This window comes from Scleropages formosus, chromosome 7 (assembly GCF_900964775.1).
Source record: "Scleropages formosus chromosome 7, fSclFor1.1, whole genome shotgun sequence".
In the NCBI taxonomy this organism is placed as follows: Eukaryota; Metazoa; Chordata; class Actinopteri; order Osteoglossiformes; family Osteoglossidae; genus Scleropages; species Scleropages formosus.
The window spans coordinates 32973968-32992544 of NC_041812.1; the positions used below are offsets into that span (position 1 = coordinate 32973968).

An 18577-nucleotide genomic window follows, 5' to 3' on the forward strand; every position below is an offset into this window, starting at 1 on the left:
CTGGGTCATGAATGCAGCACATTCCAGTGTGAAAAATCAGCACTTTTTAAAACCTAAATATATGTGTGCGACACGTGGAAAAGAATGGTTGCAGCCAACGGGTTTCTCCATATCAACTTCGGTTTGATCCAGAGTATTCTACCGTCATCCTTTCAGTGCTCCAAAAGACGACCTCATGCCTTGTGAGCGGTAATCTATACCACAGTTGCAGCAATTCTGACATTTCTGCGTCTTCTCAAAACACATGCATGATTTCACAAACCCGTCTGTGAACACAGCACTGTTAGTTGCCCAAGTAGCTGCTTTGCATGAAAGATGTAAAAAAAAAAATGACGGTGTGCATGTTTATATGTCCTTTGCGCCAGACCAAGATAATTCAAGAAAACAAAATTATCCCGCAATTAGGTGCACTTAGAATGTGTTAAATAAACAGACACACGCCCGTTAAACCGTCTACAACGCATCTGTGGCTGCGAGGCGGGAACCGAAGAGGTTAAGTAGCGCGCGCCCGAGTGGGTAGGGAGTCCCTGGAAACTGGGGGCCGCGCGCTATGGAGAGGAACGCGAGCACAGAGCCGTTAGAACTCAGCATCAGACAGATCGCGACGGTTCCAGACATTTTACGGGTTTTCGTTCCTTCTTGTTTCTTCACAGGTAAGTAACATTCATCTAACAAAGCGACATTTTGGATAAATTTCGTCACATTGCCTTAATGAGGTCTGCTACACACGCACGGTGGAAAAGCGGTGACCTTATCTTGAACCGGTGGTAGGCTGAAAAGATGAGGGCTCGACTACTGGTGGTGGTGGACAGGCGGTAGCTGTTACCTGGGACTGTCACTGTGTGTGAAAACAGCTTTTTCAGTGCTTTACCTTGTTTTGGAAGTGGATTTAAAAAGCGGATGGACGCACACGAGAAACTTTAGGTTGTCACGCGTGTTATTTTCAAATATCACATCTACAGCTATGGTCCAAGTTACCTTCGACGTGTCGATGATGTGGCACAGTTCATGAGGCGTTATCGCCTTGTGACAAACCAGTCAAGTGAACGAGGGTCCTCTAAATTCCAGTTTCACTACTGAGTTTAAATAGCTGAGCGTTTATTCTATAAATTTGTTTGCTATGTGTGTGTGTGGTGTATGTGTATATATATACACATATGTATATGTATACAGTATGTATATATCATATCATATGTATGCATATACATTTATGTGTATATATATATTATATATTATATGTGTGGGGGGGTGTGGTGGCGCAGTGCGTTGGACCGGGTCTTGCTCTCCGGTGGGTCGGGGGTTCGAGTCCTGCTTTGGGGTGCCTTTCGACGGGCTGGCGTCCCGTCCTGGGTGTGTCCCCTCCCCTCCAGCCTTACGCCCTGTGTTGCCGGTTTAGGCTCCGGCTCCCCGCGACCCCGGATGGGACAAGCGCGGTTTCAGATGATGTGTGCGTGTGTGTACACACACACACACACACATATACATACATACACATATGCACACTCTTTCTCACACACATAGAGTTAATGCTGAAATGTCTGCGTATAGACCACACATCCCTGTGTGCACAAGAACAAATCAAATCATGTTAATAAGGTTTCCATGATTAACTTTGACAGATTCATCTCTTGCACAACAGAAGACGCTATCCTGTATCTATTAAACTGCAGTAAATATGAAGCAACCTGTAATACAAAGGATTTACCCTGTGTGGTCAAACTCAGACAGTAGTTATATAAGATGTGGCAAAACAGTAACTAAAAGATTGCAGTTATCCAAAGCAGAGATTTTATAACTGATGAATAAATCTGTGTCACTGTGGCAGGCTTGTTACACTTTTTCACCACCTTTTTCAACTCTGTTTTGTGAGGTTGAAAATTTTGCCAGTGGTAGATGCTGAATGAATGCAATTGTTATTTAGTATGTAGTTTATTCCAAAGTATCCAAAAACACACTTTGCAATAGTCAGCAGCTGCCTTTTCTTTGAGATTCGGACAGCAACCATTACTTGCAGGCCCAAGTCATTAAACTGTATATCTATGAAGAACCTATTGATTTAGAGTAACACACTGCTTCAGAATTATTTCAGTAGTCTGAAATCACGTATTCAGCAAACTTGTGTCTCTTCTGTGTTTATACTTCACAAGTGTACCCTGTGACAGTACCAGGGTGTATTCTGGCTACCCTAAGTTTTACAGGAAGGCTTTGGACCTCCACAACCCTGAATTGAACAAGAGTGTCAGTTCATTAAATGCTCAGCACAAAGAATAATGCAAAGAGCTTCTCACTTTGGTAATGCATGGGTGATACCCTTTAGCCTTTAAATTAAGCTATTCAAACAACCAAGTGCTCTAAAAACTCCCCTGAGCTGCAGTTTAGGTTTCTCAAATACTCCCAAGATTGGATTGCAGCTGGCAAATGTCTCTCTGTCAACCTTCGTAGCATCTTTCTCTGTCGCTGTTCAAGGGGTTCGATATTACTTCACTGAAAAGGATTGTAAGTACTTTTGCAGAAAATTAAGATTTTATTTTGATAACTATGTTTATCACATTTCCAGTGTCTCCAGGATGTCTACGGTCAAGGAATTGTGATTTTGCTGGTAGAATGCGGTGACTGCCAGAAATTAATGCTGAGGTTTCCTTGTTCATACTTGCCACTGCTACTGGAAGATGAAGCACTTATTTTGAAGGACTAAATGTGCCTCACATCTGACAACGCACTATGGTATAGTATGTTGCAAAGTCAATTATTTCTAATTAAAGTTGCTATTATAAACTATTTATCTGATTTAAATGTAATTTAAGTAAGGTTGTTTTAGTTCTGGGGGGGTGTGGTGGTGCAGCATTGTCAGCTGGGGCCCGCTGTGTGGTGGGTCTGGGCTTCGAGCCCTGCTTGGGGTGCCTAGCGACAGACTGGTGTCCTGTCCAGGGTGTGTCCCCTCCCCTTTCAGCCTTGCGCCCTGTGTTGCCGGGTAAGGCACCATCTTGCCACGACCCCGCTTGGGAGAAGTGGTTATTGACAATGGTTTTATTTCTGGACAACTTGTTTATTAAACTATACTACAGTATTCTCATTTTGAAGAAGAACTTCCACTGCGAATGTTGCTTTCCCACTTTTGTATTAAAAATGCTTTTTTACTAAAGGGCTCCTTTTCTGTAACAGGTGCAGAGTATAACATGCTTAATTTGGTTTTTAATATTCTCTTTTAATCTTTTTAAATGAAGTTAGGGGCATGTTGTTACAGTACCTGTACAAGGTGTGTGCAGTTTTTATTAACTAAAAAACAGTATTGCAAGCACATTCACAAAAGGAAACACGTGGAAACACTAAAAGGAAGTCTCTTACCGATTTTTAAAGACAGCATTTTTAATATTTTAACTTTGTTTTGATCAAGCTCTATTTCAAACTTGTAGAAAGCCCAAAAATGGCGCAACATTTGCTGCCCATGGAGGGACATTTTTGACTCTCAAAACTACTGCTTGAAATAAGACAAAATGGACAACTGGCTTTTTTAAATTAATTTTTAAGTAGAGTGACCATGAAACATGCTGTTGTACTGAATCATGAACTAGTGAATTAAACAGGATATATATTATCATAACCCACTGCAGTGGTTTGTCATTGTACGGGACTCTGCTACACAAAGTCTGAGTGTCACCCGATGGTTTAGTTTGCAAAAGAGACTGCAGTATCCTTGAGCAAGGCACCTAAATTGCTCTGTGAAATATTAGTCACTGCAAACTAAGATAACTCAATTGTTTTTGATAAAACTTTTAGATGGGGGGGGACTGTGGTGCAGCAGCACAGCGAGCTTGGCCGGGGCCTGCTCTCTGGTGGGTCTGGGGTTCGAGTCCTACTCGGGGTGCCTTGCGGTGAACTGGCGCCCTCTCCGGGGTGTGTCTCCTCCCCCCGCAGCCTTGTGCCCCGTGTTGCCAGAGTAGGCTTCAGCTCACCGCAACCCTGTTCCGGGCGAGTGATTGTAGACATTGTGTGTGTGTGTGTATTTTAGATAAGTAAAAAAATGCATGTAAGGCCAGTTTGTTGGCAAAGCCTACATCTTGCTGTCTCCACTGATGACCACAGGCAGTTAAATTAGAAAGAATGGTCAATGTCACCTTTTGGCATAGCCAAGAAACACACACACACACACACACACACTGTCAGAACTGCTTGTCCCATACAGGGTCGCAGAGAACCAGAGCCTACCTGGGAACACAGGGCATAAGGCCAGAGGGGGAGGGGACACACCCAGGACAGGACACCTCTCTGTTGCAAGGCACCCCAAGCAGGACTCGAACCCCAGACCCACTGGAGAGCAGGACTGTGGTCCAACCCACTGCACCACCGCACCCCCCCAAGAAATACATTAATCTCTAATTGTATTTAGATGGATTAAGGAGATTTGCAAAGCAAAATGGACATGTATTGGATGGTTTAGGCCTCTTTTACAACCTTCACACTGTACAAAAAACAGACTTCTCAAGGGTTCCTGGAACCTGGATTTGGAAACAATACTCCAGTTGATTGAACAAAATTTATAAATTTCATGAACATCATTCATTTCATAAACATAAAGTTCTGCCACATCATATCTTTTGACATTAAAGGGTTTAATGAGTTCCTGGAAGATGAACTGCAATTTGGGCTAGTGTGGGAGAGCAGCCATTTAACAATTTCCTCCTGATGCCAGACATGTCCTCTGGCCGCCAGATTTGATTTCAGCAGCGCCTTTTTAGTGACAGTGGATTGTGTTCGACCTGAAGGTTTTTGGGGTGTGTTTCCTTTGGGTTTTTACCCAGATTTATGTGCTTCTTTCCACTTGGGAGATGCGGAGGCTGTTCTCCATGGGAGAACAAAATTGTTTGTTAACACTGACTGATGAAAGGAAGGACTGTGTTTTTCATGAACCAAGTTTTCAACTGCCTTGGGAAATGCTGTCTTTTATTTTCTTCCACATATCTCTGTTATGGTTACAAATATGATTATAGCAAGCATAGTATGACCGTTGTGCTTCAGTTGGAGCCAAAAATGTTTAATAAATATCAAAATTAAAGTACTGTTTTCCTCCTGTTGAGAGCTGCCAAAAGATTAGTTCAAGAGGAAGGGTAAAATTTCTGTGCTTTTCACCCAGTGCTGAAGGCCTGATTTTATCAGTATTTCGGGTGTCTGCTGTAGTAGGTGCTTGCCATGCTCCTATGATTTTTTTTTTGGGTATGTATGTGTGAGATCATTTAAAATGACTTTTATAAGGCAAATAGACAAATATGATTTTGTTTGTGCAATTGCTCCAACCTCTTCCCACAGCCTTTAAGTACCCATGGGGTGAGTCACAAGTGGGGGGAAAGAGGGAAAGAAAAATTCTTTTTTTTTAACTCTTATTTTTCTAGTGTCTAGAGATACACACACACACACATTTTCAGAACCGCTTGCCCCATACGGGGTCACGGGGAACCAGAGCCTAACCCGGCAACACAGGGCGCAAGGCTGGAGGGGGAGGGGACACACCCAGGACGGGACGCCAGTCCGTCGCAAGGCACCCCAAGCGGGACTCGAACCCCAGACCCACCGGAGAGCAGGACTGTGGTCCAACCCACTGCGCCACCGCACCCCCTTGTCTAGAGATATTCACTCATCAAAAATCATGCCAAGTAACAGTTTGCCACTGCATTAGTGGTTGAACGGGAAGTCATGAAGTTAAATTCAGTCGGTAGAGCTGGTCATGACAGTTGACATCACTGTGAGAGACCTTACAATTCACGGTTGATATCACTGTGGTTGGTACAGTAAGTAAGCGTTTCTACATTTTTAGTGTTTTACTTGCTCCCTGTGAATTTTTCTGTTTTGTTGGCATTATGAAATTGGATTTAAATCAATTTAGGCTAAGTGCCTTTGTCAAAGATAATTAACCACCTTGGACTTGCACCAAAAACATGTGTTTTCTTAAATGTTATGGTACACACCTACATTATCTATTTTATGTATTCTCTACTAACTTTCTAGTAATCTTGGTGTTACTTTTGTACAATGTAGGATTGATAAGTTTTTTTTAGTGCCTATAAGGTTTTTCTACACCTGTTTTCTGCTTTTTGGTTTTTACTTCCTCTAGCGGATTTTGTCTGATGCATCATGACTTTGTGTGTAATGGAAGCTGATGGTAAGATTCTGGTTCAGTCCGGCTGTAATATCTAGTATTTTTAGAGGTCATTTTGCTTTCCTTGCAAATAGCTCTTTGGGGTCCAGCTGGCTTGTCATAATCTGAGTAGAGTGAAGACGGCAACTCCTTATAGTATGAAAAGTTTTGATTTTAAATCCAAGAAGACTAAGAAGCTTCTGTTGTACTACACTGGGGACCTATGGAAAGCTTTTGGAAAGTGTTAAAAGTATTATGTTTTTCTGTTCTGTAAAATGTTAGTGCCAGAACTTTCGATGAAGAGTTGAAAAGAACAGATGTTGCCAAATTGCCAAGAATGCCAAAGACATTCTTGTTGAACAGTAATAATCGGAAGTGTTTGTTGTCAAGGAACATGCTATGGATTCAGTTGCACCTGGAAGGTGTGGATATACGTAGGTATGTATGTATGTCACTGAAGGGTGTGACAGCTGAGGAGAATGAGAACAGAAGGAGGGCTGATTAGACACTTTACTGTTTACAATGCCAAGAGCTCACTTATCACCATTTCATCTTAAACTGTCTCTGGTCTCTGTCTCTGGATACGGTATCATCTGGGGGGCATTGAATGGGTCTCAGATTTATTGTGTCAAAATTCTTGAAAATAACACTTCTTGAAATACAACATGATTATATTTTGTTATTTTTCATTCTAAGAGATGGATTTTTGGGTATATTGTGACCAGATTCTGTGTACTGGTGCTAATGGGACAATGTTAAATCCAGCACATAATTTCTTCCTGAAAACGGTCTGTATAACAAGAATCTGTTAGTCAAGTTCATGTACGGTGTAAATGTTTATGCACCGTAACTTTATGATCATGCCCAGATAAGCCTTTACACAGCCATTACTCCTGTATTGTACGTAAATGTTTTTGTACCTTTTAAAAAAAAAATTGTAGGAGGGTCATCAGGAATCATCTCTTCTGAGTTTGGTGCGTAAAGTGGGAAGAATCAAACTAAGTTTTCATAAGAATCACACGTCTACAACCATGTCTCTCTTTCTCCTAATCTATCAATTCCTCCATTGTCAACAACCGCTTGTTCTGAGCAGGGTTGTGGCGAACCAGAGCGTAACCCGGCAACAAAGGGCACATGGCTGAAAGGGGAGGGGACACACCCAGGACGAGACGACAGTCCGTCGCAAGGCACCCCAAGCAGGACTCGAACCCTAGACACGCCAGAGAGCGGGACCTGTCCAAGCCTGCTGCACCTCCATGCCCTCTTTCTTTTTCTTAATGTGATGCACAAATTGTATTTCTCTGAGATGTATGTCACTTTGGAGAAAAGCATCTACTAAATGAATAAATGTAATGTAAATGTAATCAGGAGATCCTTTCCCATTTTTTTAAATGGAAAAAAAATTATGCATACCTGGACTTTACAGACATACCCAAATATTTCCACAAACATTTACATTTATTCCTTTAGCAGATGCTTTTCTGCAAAGCGATGCATATCTGACAGAAAATACAATGTGTACATTACATGAGCAGAGGGAGAGACTTAGATGCAGATGTGATTCTGAAGTACAGTTAGTTTGTTGCTTTATCCACCATATAGACCAATGTACAGTACATCACATGAGTAGCTGCATAAAAGTTTATCGTAATATCAATGATTCCTAATCACTTTTCTAATATATAATAAAAACACACACACACACACACACACACACACACACACACACACACACTTACTTTCCGAACCGCTTGTCCCATATGGGGTCACGGGGAACCGGAGCCTACCCGGCAAGACAGGGCGCAAGGCCGGAGGGGGAGGGGACACACCCAGCACAGGGCACCAGTCCGTCGCAAGGCACCCCAAGCGGGACTCGAACCCCAGACCCACTGGAGAGAAGGACTGTGGTCAAACCCACTACGCCACCACACCCCCTATAATAAAAACACTTATATATAAACATTTGTGTTACGTTACAGGAGTAGCTGCATCAAGGTTTATCCATTGTTTAACTTGTGTGATCTCAAAGGTATACACACACACACATTTTCAGAACCGCTTGTCCCATACGGGGTCACAGGGAACCAGAGCCTACCCGGCAACACAGGGCGTAAGGCCGGAGGGGGAAGGGGACACACCCAGGACGGGACACCAGTCCACCACAAGGCACCCCAAGCGGGATTCAAACCCCAGACCCACTGGAGAGCAGGACTGTGGTCCAACCCACTGCACCACCACACCCCTCGAAGGTATAGTGCATGAAAATTTCTACATTACATGAATTTAAGAAATTATGGGTGAAATAAGTCCAGAAGAGGTGAATTTTAAGACCCGTTTTAAATGTGGACAGAGATTCAGCAGTTCCGAGTGAGGGGGTAGGTCATTCCACCACATGAGAGCCAGAATGGAGAACCTTCGTGCTTTTGGACCTTTTGTGCGTGGGCCACCAAGGAGGCAGAAGTGGAGGAGTGTAGCAGTCTGGTTGGGCTGTAGCAGATGATCAGGTCTTGTCGATAGCTGGGAGCGGTTCCATTGATGCTTTTCTAGATTATAACCAGGGTCTCGAATTTGATCCGGGCAGCTATAGGAAGCCAGTACAGAGAGACGAGGAGGGGAGATACGAGGGAATGCTTGTAGTTTTTGCCTTGTACAGTAGCATTCTGTATCAGCTGTAGAGGTTTGCTGGCAGTAGCAGGAAGGCCAGACAAGAGAGAATTGCAGTAGTCCAGGCGGGATATCACCATGGCCTGACAATTGCACAGTGTCTGTTGTTAGATGAGGATGGATCCTGTGGAGGTTATGCAGGATGTACACAATTTAATAAACTAAAAATCTGCTGTGCTGAATATGAGCAATAACAAAACTACATTCATCTAGAGTGGGTCATCAAATTAAGTTTTGAGTGAGAAATTATGTGTATTTTTGAGAAATAGAAGTTTAAAAATATTGGAGAAACAAACAGAAGGTGAAGAGTCTGTAGATGATCCTGTGATTTTGCCATCAACTGGTTTTGAGTGTGCTAGTGAAGTGGCTCCTCTTTGTCAACCTTCACCTCCTTGTACTAGTTCTGGATTCCAGTTGATGTAGTTTTTGTCTTTGCTTCAAGTGAAATAACATATAACTTATACTTCTTTAAAATAAAATTCTGTGAAACTTTGTGGGATGCTAACATTTGCGTTACATTTATTCATTTAGCAGATTCTTTTCTCCAAAGCGATATACAATGCAGAGTAAACAAAAGTGTATTTCACCAGCAGCAACATGCAATTTTCAAAATAGTCACTTAGTCAAATAGCCCACATTACATGAATACCTGCATATAGAAAGGATGATGAGCCCTTTGTCTGTTCTATGTTTGACTTTTCGAGTAATGAAAAGTCCCAGTTAAGTTTGAAAGGTAGGTCACGGAGCTGGCCAGTAATCCAGAGTCATTTTTATGACAGCAAGCAAGATTCAAGAGCAATTAGACTTTTGCGAAAAACATATGGAGAATGCATGGATGCTTCTCCTTTTTAGTGAATAAAATTTGTTGGAGCACAGGTCTTTTGAACATGACAACCTTGTGACTTTCCTCTACCATGCAACCTGGAAGTTGTGAACACTTTAGTTGGGTGATTCATCGGGGGGGGGTCCAGGTTCCAATTTTCAGACCCATCTGTCTCCAGTTAGAGTATTGTGGTTCTGCTTCACCATACTGTCTAGCACGTGTCCTGGCCTCCTTCCTCCTTTATTCCAGGTTAGATGGTTCCCAGGTGTTAAGTCTGCAGAGCCCTGCCCTAGGCTCTGGTGATGTTTGTACTATGTATATATATATTGCATGACTTGTAGTTGTATTTCAACTACTGTGCTGCATTTAGCTGCAATGTCTTCCATATGGGGGGTGCGGTGGCGCAGTGGGTTGGACCATGGTCCTGCTGTCCGGTGGGTCTGGGGTTCGAGTCCTGCTTGGGGTGCCTTGTGACGGACTGGCGTCCCGTCCTGGGTGTGTTCCCTCCCCCTCCGGCCTTACACCCTGTGTTACCGGGTAGGCTCCGTGACCCCGTAGGGGACAAGCGGTTCTGAAAATGTGTGTATGTGTGTCTTCCATATGTAACAGTTCACTTCTGCTATTCTAGATGCATTCCCTGATTTGTTTTACAGCTTTTAGTACACTAAACCAGCCCCTGTGTACTGGGGAATATGTTTAATGCATTATCCTAAAGGTGCAAGTTGTTTGGTTTTGGCAGTTTTTACTCGTGTAAATGTATACAGATATGCATTGTGGGAAAAATGCAATTTTAGAGATGAAATTATGAATATTATTACACGACAGGCAGCGGTACAGTGGTTTGAAATGGTAGAAGTGGTTGTAAAAACTTATCTGTAAAAGACATGTGAAGGGTATTCTTATTGCTGGTATCATAAGTCTATGCTGTGATTAGTTTGTATGTCTTTAAAATTTATTTTTCAGGTGAAAGTAGAAACACTGGACTTAAATATTAATAATATACATAATGAGAACTGTACTATCCTGTGTATAAGGATTTTTTCAGTCACTGTCAGTCTGAAATTCAGTTTTTTCTTTTGTAGCTTTTACCAGTAGTTTGTCTCAGAGTGCATAACATAAAGTATAATATATTAAAAAGTTTTGATCTGCCAAGGTATTTTATAAACCAATGCAGACCATGAATCAGCTGTTGAGCATGTCCCATCTTCTCACTTAGGAAGAATCTAATCATTTTATTGTTTTGAAAAAGGATGAAACTTGTAAGGCCAGAAATGTTTAAGTAATCCCACTTCTACAAGAAATATCAGTATTTTCTGTTGTTTCACCCTACATTTGAAATATTATGCGATATTACACAAAAATTGTGACGTTACTTTATGTGTCACACAGATGATGTACTACTTAGACAGTGAAGGAGTTCAGTATACCACAGTTACAGTGACTTAACCGAATAACCATCGCACTTCTTTGTACCATAATTCAGTTCATTTCGAGTTTCAAGTTTCAAGTTTATTGTCATAGATACAAGTACCATGTACATGTATCATGAAAATCTTCCTGAATGCCCCTCCACAGACTATGGGCAAGGACAATAGGAATACTGCACAAACAAAACAGTGTCAATGAGAGTAAATAACAATAGCAGCAGTGACAGCAATAACAGTAAATAATGGTAACACTAGTAACAATAATGGTAACAGTCAGAGAACTCAGAACGAGAGAATGAGAATTCTTGAAGTGACAGTGTAATTTACCAATGCGCTTGGGTGGAGCAGTCCAGCTCTAGTTACTAAAGGTGGCACATTGGTTAGTGTTGTATAGTCTTACAGCAATGGGGTAAAAGCTGTTCCTGTACCTAGCTGTGCGGGTTCGAATAGACCTAAGCCATTTTACAGATGGCAGGGAAGAGATAAGTGCCTGTGCGGGGTGACTATGATCTCTCATGATGCACATCGTTTTTCTGAGGCAGCATGTGGTGTAGGTGTCCTCGACTGCTGGTAGCATTTACCAGTGAAGATGCTGCATACAGCAGTAGGGGAACTTAACTTATCATACAATCAGCAAGGATATTTTGTATGCTACTGCTGTGGGGGAACTGCGTTTATAACAGAGTAAAAAAACTCTGGGTATCACACAAGCACTGAGGGAACTCTGTGTACCATAGAAGGAACAAGGGGGTTAGTTTAGTAGACAAGCAAAGAAGAGCAATGAAATAAAACAGAATCAGTGAGTAGTTGCGTTACTGTTTTTTGTTAGCTAAATATACATCCAAAACTGTCACTGTCATCTGTTGAACATATTTTCCACTAACTTTCTAGCAATTTCTGTTGTTCATTTCAGAAGTAAACTCATATTGCCATTTATTAAAGGCTGTGAAGGTCTGGCTTCGCACACAGCTTTTTCTTTCTCTGTTGGATGTATTATTGTCATAGTGCATAGAAACCAGTAAATAAAAACAGATTTCTCTTTGATTTCACTCACCGAAACTGATTAACAGACTTCTTTTGATGATTGTCTTCTTTATATTAATTACCAAAAGCATTTTATTTTATGGTTGGTTGTCAGGTATTTTCAGCCATAGCCCTGGCACTGTTGCCATTCTGAGAGTTTAGTTTACTGTTCAGTATCTTTGTGAAATGATTGTATTAATCACACTATAAAAAGTCACCAATTGCATACAAAGCTGTGGTGTACCTGAACCCAGAATACAGAGGGCTTGGAATCCAAACCCCATTGCTCTCTTACCTCCCCAAATAAAGGGACAGCATCTGCTAGCATCTTTCAACATGATCATTGTCAAACTCAGGCAACAGTGTTGAAGTGACTCCAACACCTGCAGATTTGTTGTCACTGAACGTTGAACTTGTATGTCAGAAATGGATAAAGATGACATTGTTTTCTTAGTCAAGTCTACTTAAAGTTTACTGTATTCCTATACCAAATTCCGGCCTGCCTGTCACAGTATGTGTTACACACTTGTATTTACACAAATCTTTCTCATTTGCTATTGCTCTTTGCCCTTGTATGCACACTTTTACATGTATGCAAGTTTACACACGTACACCATCACAATTTGCCCATTATTTTTTGATGGCCCATGCCAGCCTGGTATTTTTGAGACCCATGGCAGTTCAGATGACCTAACATAAATGGGGCTGTGTTGGTACCTAGGGAACTGACACCCGTGCTGTACAATGTGGCTGCCAGGTGATGACAGATGAGGAGAGCAGACACAGCAGTGGTCCTCTGGCCCTGTATCCATCTAAACACAGCTGTAATGCAATCTCTCTCTAGCAGTAATGCCCTGCCTTCCTCCTCCATCTTACTAATGCTGTTCCTGCATGTAACTACTACTCTGCTTTCTGCGTGTTTATACTTTTTGTTAAACTCTTATGTTTTTAATAATTGTTTCCTGCATGTTTACTGGACTTTTCTTGTAGGCTTTTCTGGGTGTCTCTGTTTCCCCTTCTGCCAGTGTGGTCCTCACCAAAGCACTGCTGTTCTCCTCCATTAAAGTCTCAGTATTACAGTGATGGGTAATGTGTGTTTGTTTCTCTCTTTGTTCCAGTCGCTTGGTGTTGGAGGGTGGGCTTTGAGATCACAGGAAGAGCTGTATAGGCAAAGGGAAGAACAGGTATGTAAGAGTTTCTCAGCATGGTGACATGCCAGGAAGCAGTTCAGGCATGGGTTTAAATCTGTCTCAGTCTGTGCATGTTCTTCCTGTGTCTGTGTGGGTTTCTTGCAGGCGCTCTGGTTTCCTCCTACAGTCCAAAGACATGCAGTTTAGGTGAATTGGTGATGCTAAATTGCCCGTAGTGAATTTTATTTAATGTGAAATTGTGTAACATGTGGCTAGCGTATACAGTCTTCCCCCACCTTACAAATGTAATGTCTTCCTGAAAAACCCTTTAAAAGGTGGATTCTAATCTTTTTTTTCAAGGCAATGTGGAACATCAGGCTTCTACAGTAGAATTTTATCGTGGCTTCTGAAGTTCTCAATTTGGAAACCATAACGTTTTTAATCATTCTTAATGGTAAAACCAGTTCATCTGAACAACCCTAGTACTTAGCATTGGTTATCATAACAACATAGCAAGGTAGTTTGTGTTCATTAATTATGCTGTTGTACCTGTATTCGTTCAGCTCTTTTGTTGCTATTCCGTATACAGTCAAAGTGTGGGTTTTCTCACGGTGCACCAATTTTGTGCTTCACGTGAATTGATGTGAACCCACACACACACACACACACACACACACACACACACACACACACACACACACACACTGAAGCTGCTTGTCCCAGGCAGGGTCGCGGCAAACCGGAGCCCAACCCGGCAACGCAGGGTGCAAGGCTGGAGGGGTAAGGGACACACCCAGGATGGGACACCATTCTGTTGCAAGGCATCCCAAGCAGGACTTGAACCCCAGACCCGTCAGAGGGCCGGACCTGGCCAACTGCGCCACCACGTACCCCCTTGACATAAACCTTCTGGGATATTTACATTTATTCATGTAGCTGATGCTTTTCTCCAGAACGACTTATAATGTTAAGATACTTACAATTATTTATCCATTTGTAAGACTGGGTAATTTTACTAGAACGATTTAGGGTACGTAACTTGGTCAAGGGTGCTACATCTGGAGGTGGAAATCAAACCTTCAACCTTTGGGTCCAACGGCAGCAGTTCTAAGTAGGTTCTAACCCCCGCTATGCTACCAGCTGTTCCCTGGATATGTCCAGATGGATATGATACAGTAAATTTGTTCTTATACAAAATTAATAAAACATACAGTATATCTTAAAGCATTGGTTCTCAACGGGGGGGCGGGCGCAGAGAGATCGGAGGGGGGGGCGCAAATTGTTTCCAATAAAAAAGCACAGAGACAGGTCATCATTTGGGTACTCAGTGTATTTTATTGCTTTTCAATTATAATGTGCATAAAAATTAAAAACCTATAAAAATCAATGTAAAATTCTCTTAATTATTTAAAAAATATAATTTAAAAAATATTTAAGACTAATTATAATTAAAAATATTTTAAAAACGCATTCCTCTTCCCTCTGCATTTTCTTTCTGAGTTGGAGAGGCGGAGCTTAAGCCCGCCTTTTATGTATAGCTGGCATTTTAGACATGAGTCAGAACGTCAGAGATACCAGTCGAACTAATCCATGGTGATAAGTTGGTATGGATAAGTTCACCACACGTGCTAAAAGGAGTTGTGGCGATGGTCCGTCGTCAGCACCTCCAGCTAAAAAGCTCTTGCTCTCTGCCTTCGTTTTGGTTGACTGTGATGACTGAATATCCTCAGTTGTCTGACGCCGTCGTTAAATTGCTGCTTCCATTCGCTTCAACTTATTTGTGTGAGGCCGGGTTTTCAAGATTGACTGCGTTGAAATCAAAATACTGAAATCGCCTGCAGGTGGAGGATGACCTCAGGCTTGTGCTGTCCAACATTGAACTGCGCATTGTGCTTCTTTGTAAAAAGAAGCAAGCGCAGGTTTCCCACTAATTTATAATGGCATGGCTAGCAAAACACACCCTACGTCCCAGTTTGCATATCACATTACATCACACATAATGTTACAAATTAGTTCTATATTGTTCAAAAACATTTTTGATAAATTAAGGGCGTGTTCCACTATTGTCCTTCATATAGTTTTAAAAGAAAAAAAAAACATAAAAGTTAAAAAAGTAAAAAAAAGTACAAAAAACAAAAATCTAAAAAAAATTATCTATCTATCTATTATCTATCTATCTATCTATCTAGTCATTGGGGGGCATGCCACATAATAGGAGAGGTTTGGGGGGGGGCTTTAGTTCAAAAGGTTCAGAACCACTGTCTTAAAGTATATACACACACACACATTTTCAGAACCGCTTGTCCCATACAGGGTCACGGGGAACCGGAGCCTACCCGGTAACACAGGGCGTAAGGCCGGAGGGGGAGGGGACACACCCAGGACGGGACGCCAGTCCATCGCAAGGCACCCCAAGCGGGACTTGAACCCCAGACCCACTGGAGAGCAGGACTGCGGATTCAACCCACTGCGCCACCGCACCCCCCTTAAAGTATATAGTAAAAAACCTTAAAAACAGCAGAATACACAAAGTAAATACACACAAAAATGACCCTCCTTGAATAAATCCCATCCCACAACTCTTTGTGCTGATGAGAGTGTGCTCCTACAGTTCACTCTATATGGCTAGTGGTTTTTTGTGTGTGTGTGTGTGTGTGTGTGTGTGTGTGTGTGTGTGTGTGTGTGTGTGTGTGTGTGTGTGTGTGTGTGTCTTAGATGGCTCTGCTATTTAGACGGGGAAATGACTGGAGTTTAGCTTAGCTTATTCAGCATTGTAAGTCACCTTTCATAAGGGTGTCTGCCAAATACTAGGTGATAATCATGGTATGTGGCTGTGAACTTCTTGTTAGTCAAATTCTCCTAACTGCAATGGTTGTATCTCTGGGATGACTGTACTTTATATAGATACCATTAAAATAGGGTTTGTTTTGCAATAAAAAGGCTTTCAAATGTCCAAGACTGGAATAATGCTTCTGGAGAAATATTCAGTGAAAACATAGCTACATTAACATCACTTGGATGAGCTGAATAGTTGTATACCGCGGTCATTGGGAAACAACATTTCTGTACACTTTTTTTACATTTGTAATTTTTTATTGAGTGCTTTTTATTTAGTCAGATTCTGAGCTGTTATTATTGTTAGGCAGAGCCTGCTTGTCCTGGGTGGAGTCTGGCATTCTGGTTGTTGGGACAGGCCTTGGATCTGCAGGAGAGGTGTGGAGGTATGCCAGCATCAGGAAAAGGTAGGGATCTTTGAGATGAGGACAATGGGATTCCTGAGTGATTGTTGAGATGCTAGCTTACACATCTGTATGAGCAGAGTGAGTCAGAGCAGTACATAGCAAAAATCCAAACAGTGTAATATTAATCTCACTCACAGTGATTTACTGTTACTGTCCCATCAGAGAAAGAACTGGACAAAAATTGGCAAAATAGTCCTCCAAGACATCTTAAAGTGCATGCACACTGCATTCAGAGAAAGAAACCAAATCATACTCTAGTGTGATATTCCTATCCCAAAATTTTTGTTGGTTTGTTACAGCCTGTTTTACCCAAAAAAGACTTTGGTGAAACATGCATGGTAATTTGTGTCTCTGCATACTTCTTTGCTGTCCATTTAAGAGCCTTGCTGACCTGCAAAATGCCACAAGATCACAGTGTAAAAAAGCAGAATACATAGGTTCTTACAACATAAGAACTAACAGTCAAAGTGAGATTATGGATAAAGGAAAAGAAAACCTGGCAGAGGGAGAAGGATGAGAGGAGAGATTATGAGAGTGAAGGATGAGCACTCTAACAAAGTCCATCTTTGTTCTGGATGGGATGTTTGGAAAGGAAACGGGAAAGAGGCTGACACACTTTCACATACATATACATAAGCACACAAATACGCATACACATTCATCCACGTGTATTTGAGTCTGAGGTTATGACAGAGTGCCTGTACATGCAGTGTACTGTATGTGAAATATTTACACTCAGTTTCACAGAAACGCACTTATATGTAAACATGCTTTCTGTTCTATGAATCAGCTCAACACTGTGAACTAGACAGAAGAGTAGACCAATATTACATACTAAAAAAGTTTTAGTTTCTGCTAAAATGCAATGCGACAGACTGGCGTCTCCTCCCGGGTGTGTCCCCTCCCCCTCCAGCCCTCCGCCCTATGCTGCCAGGTTAGGCTCCAGCTCGCCGCGACCCCACTCAGGACAAGTGGCTTCAGTCGTGTGTGTGTGTGTGTGTGTGTGTGTGTGTGTGTGTGCGTGTGTGTGTGTAAAATGCAATGCAAGCGTTCACTTTCTTTATGTCAATGTAGTGAAATCCATTAATGCTAAATACAGAAATGTGTAACTATTGCACTGTACATCATAATGACAAACAGTCATACAGAAGTCATATAATTATTGTTCTGGAGTGGTTAAATTAGCATATTCCAGGGGCCTCATATCTCTGTGAATTCCAATGTCACATTCACTGAGTTGCTGTCTTGGTATACACTCCACACCCCCACAGCTCTAGTTATTTCAAACTGCTGGTATCCATTGATTGAGCTGTAGAACTCCAGGGCTTACCAGCCCCATTCACGGACAACATGAAGCAGTTCAGATGGTAAGCTAGCTGTGACTCTCTTGTGGGCTGTGCCATGCAGACAAAAATATACTGTCTCAAGTATTTGAAGTTAGACAGGGAACACTGGGATGACCTTAATTATCGAATTAGGAGTTTCTAGGAGGAAAATTTTAAATCCTGTGAAATGACTGTGAAATCTTATAAGCATAGTTGTGCTTATCTGTTTCTCTGTATCTGTGCGTACATCTGTGTAAAGTCTGGACCACCCAGAGACTATCAGGGCTTAACAGTAACACTTCCACTTTCTTGCTGTGGTTGCCGGTATAAACTGTTGGTTAGTTTATGAAGATGAGCTTGTGCAGGTGGATTCCATCAGTTCCTGGTAAGCCAATATTCTTGTTTGGCAATTAATGTGCTTGATGGATCTTGTCCAGTCTCTAATTTTTTTCTTTTTCACTGTCTCCTCCACATTAATCATTATTTGACTATGTCTTTCCTCTTTTTCATTATTTTCCTACCCCTTCACTCTGGCAAACAGTGAAACAGTTTTTCTGCCAGTTATGATAAAAACCATATCTAAAAATGCAGCAATGCATGTGGTGTAATTAGCTAATCTATAAAACGTTTTATGCTCTGAAATAGCATTTCGAGGTTAACTTTGTTATTACAATTTCAGGCTTCCCTGTGGGGATATTTTCAATGTGCATGTTCCTATTTGACTTTCAATTTATTTACTTTCAGTTTATTTTTGAGAGTTGATTTATTGGTGCTACCTCGAATTATAATTACAATGATGATTATAGCGTGAAA

The 18577-nt window shown here is 41.7% G+C and overlaps 1 protein-coding gene across 5 annotated transcripts in view; it reads left to right on the forward strand.

Annotated features, from left to right (window-relative positions):
- The first annotated feature begins 546 nt into the window (after positions 1 to 546).
- znf469 (zinc finger protein 469) overlaps positions 547 to 18577 on the forward strand; it is a 162604-nt gene continuing 144573 nt past the window's right edge. For all 5 annotated transcript variants that reach the window (XM_018765036.2, XM_018765034.2, XM_018765039.2 and 2 more), the window contains exons 1-2: positions 547 to 653; positions 13186 to 13251. The gene's annotated coding sequence lies outside the window, so the exon portion shown is untranslated. The remainder of the gene's footprint in view (positions 654 to 13185; positions 13252 to 18577) is intronic.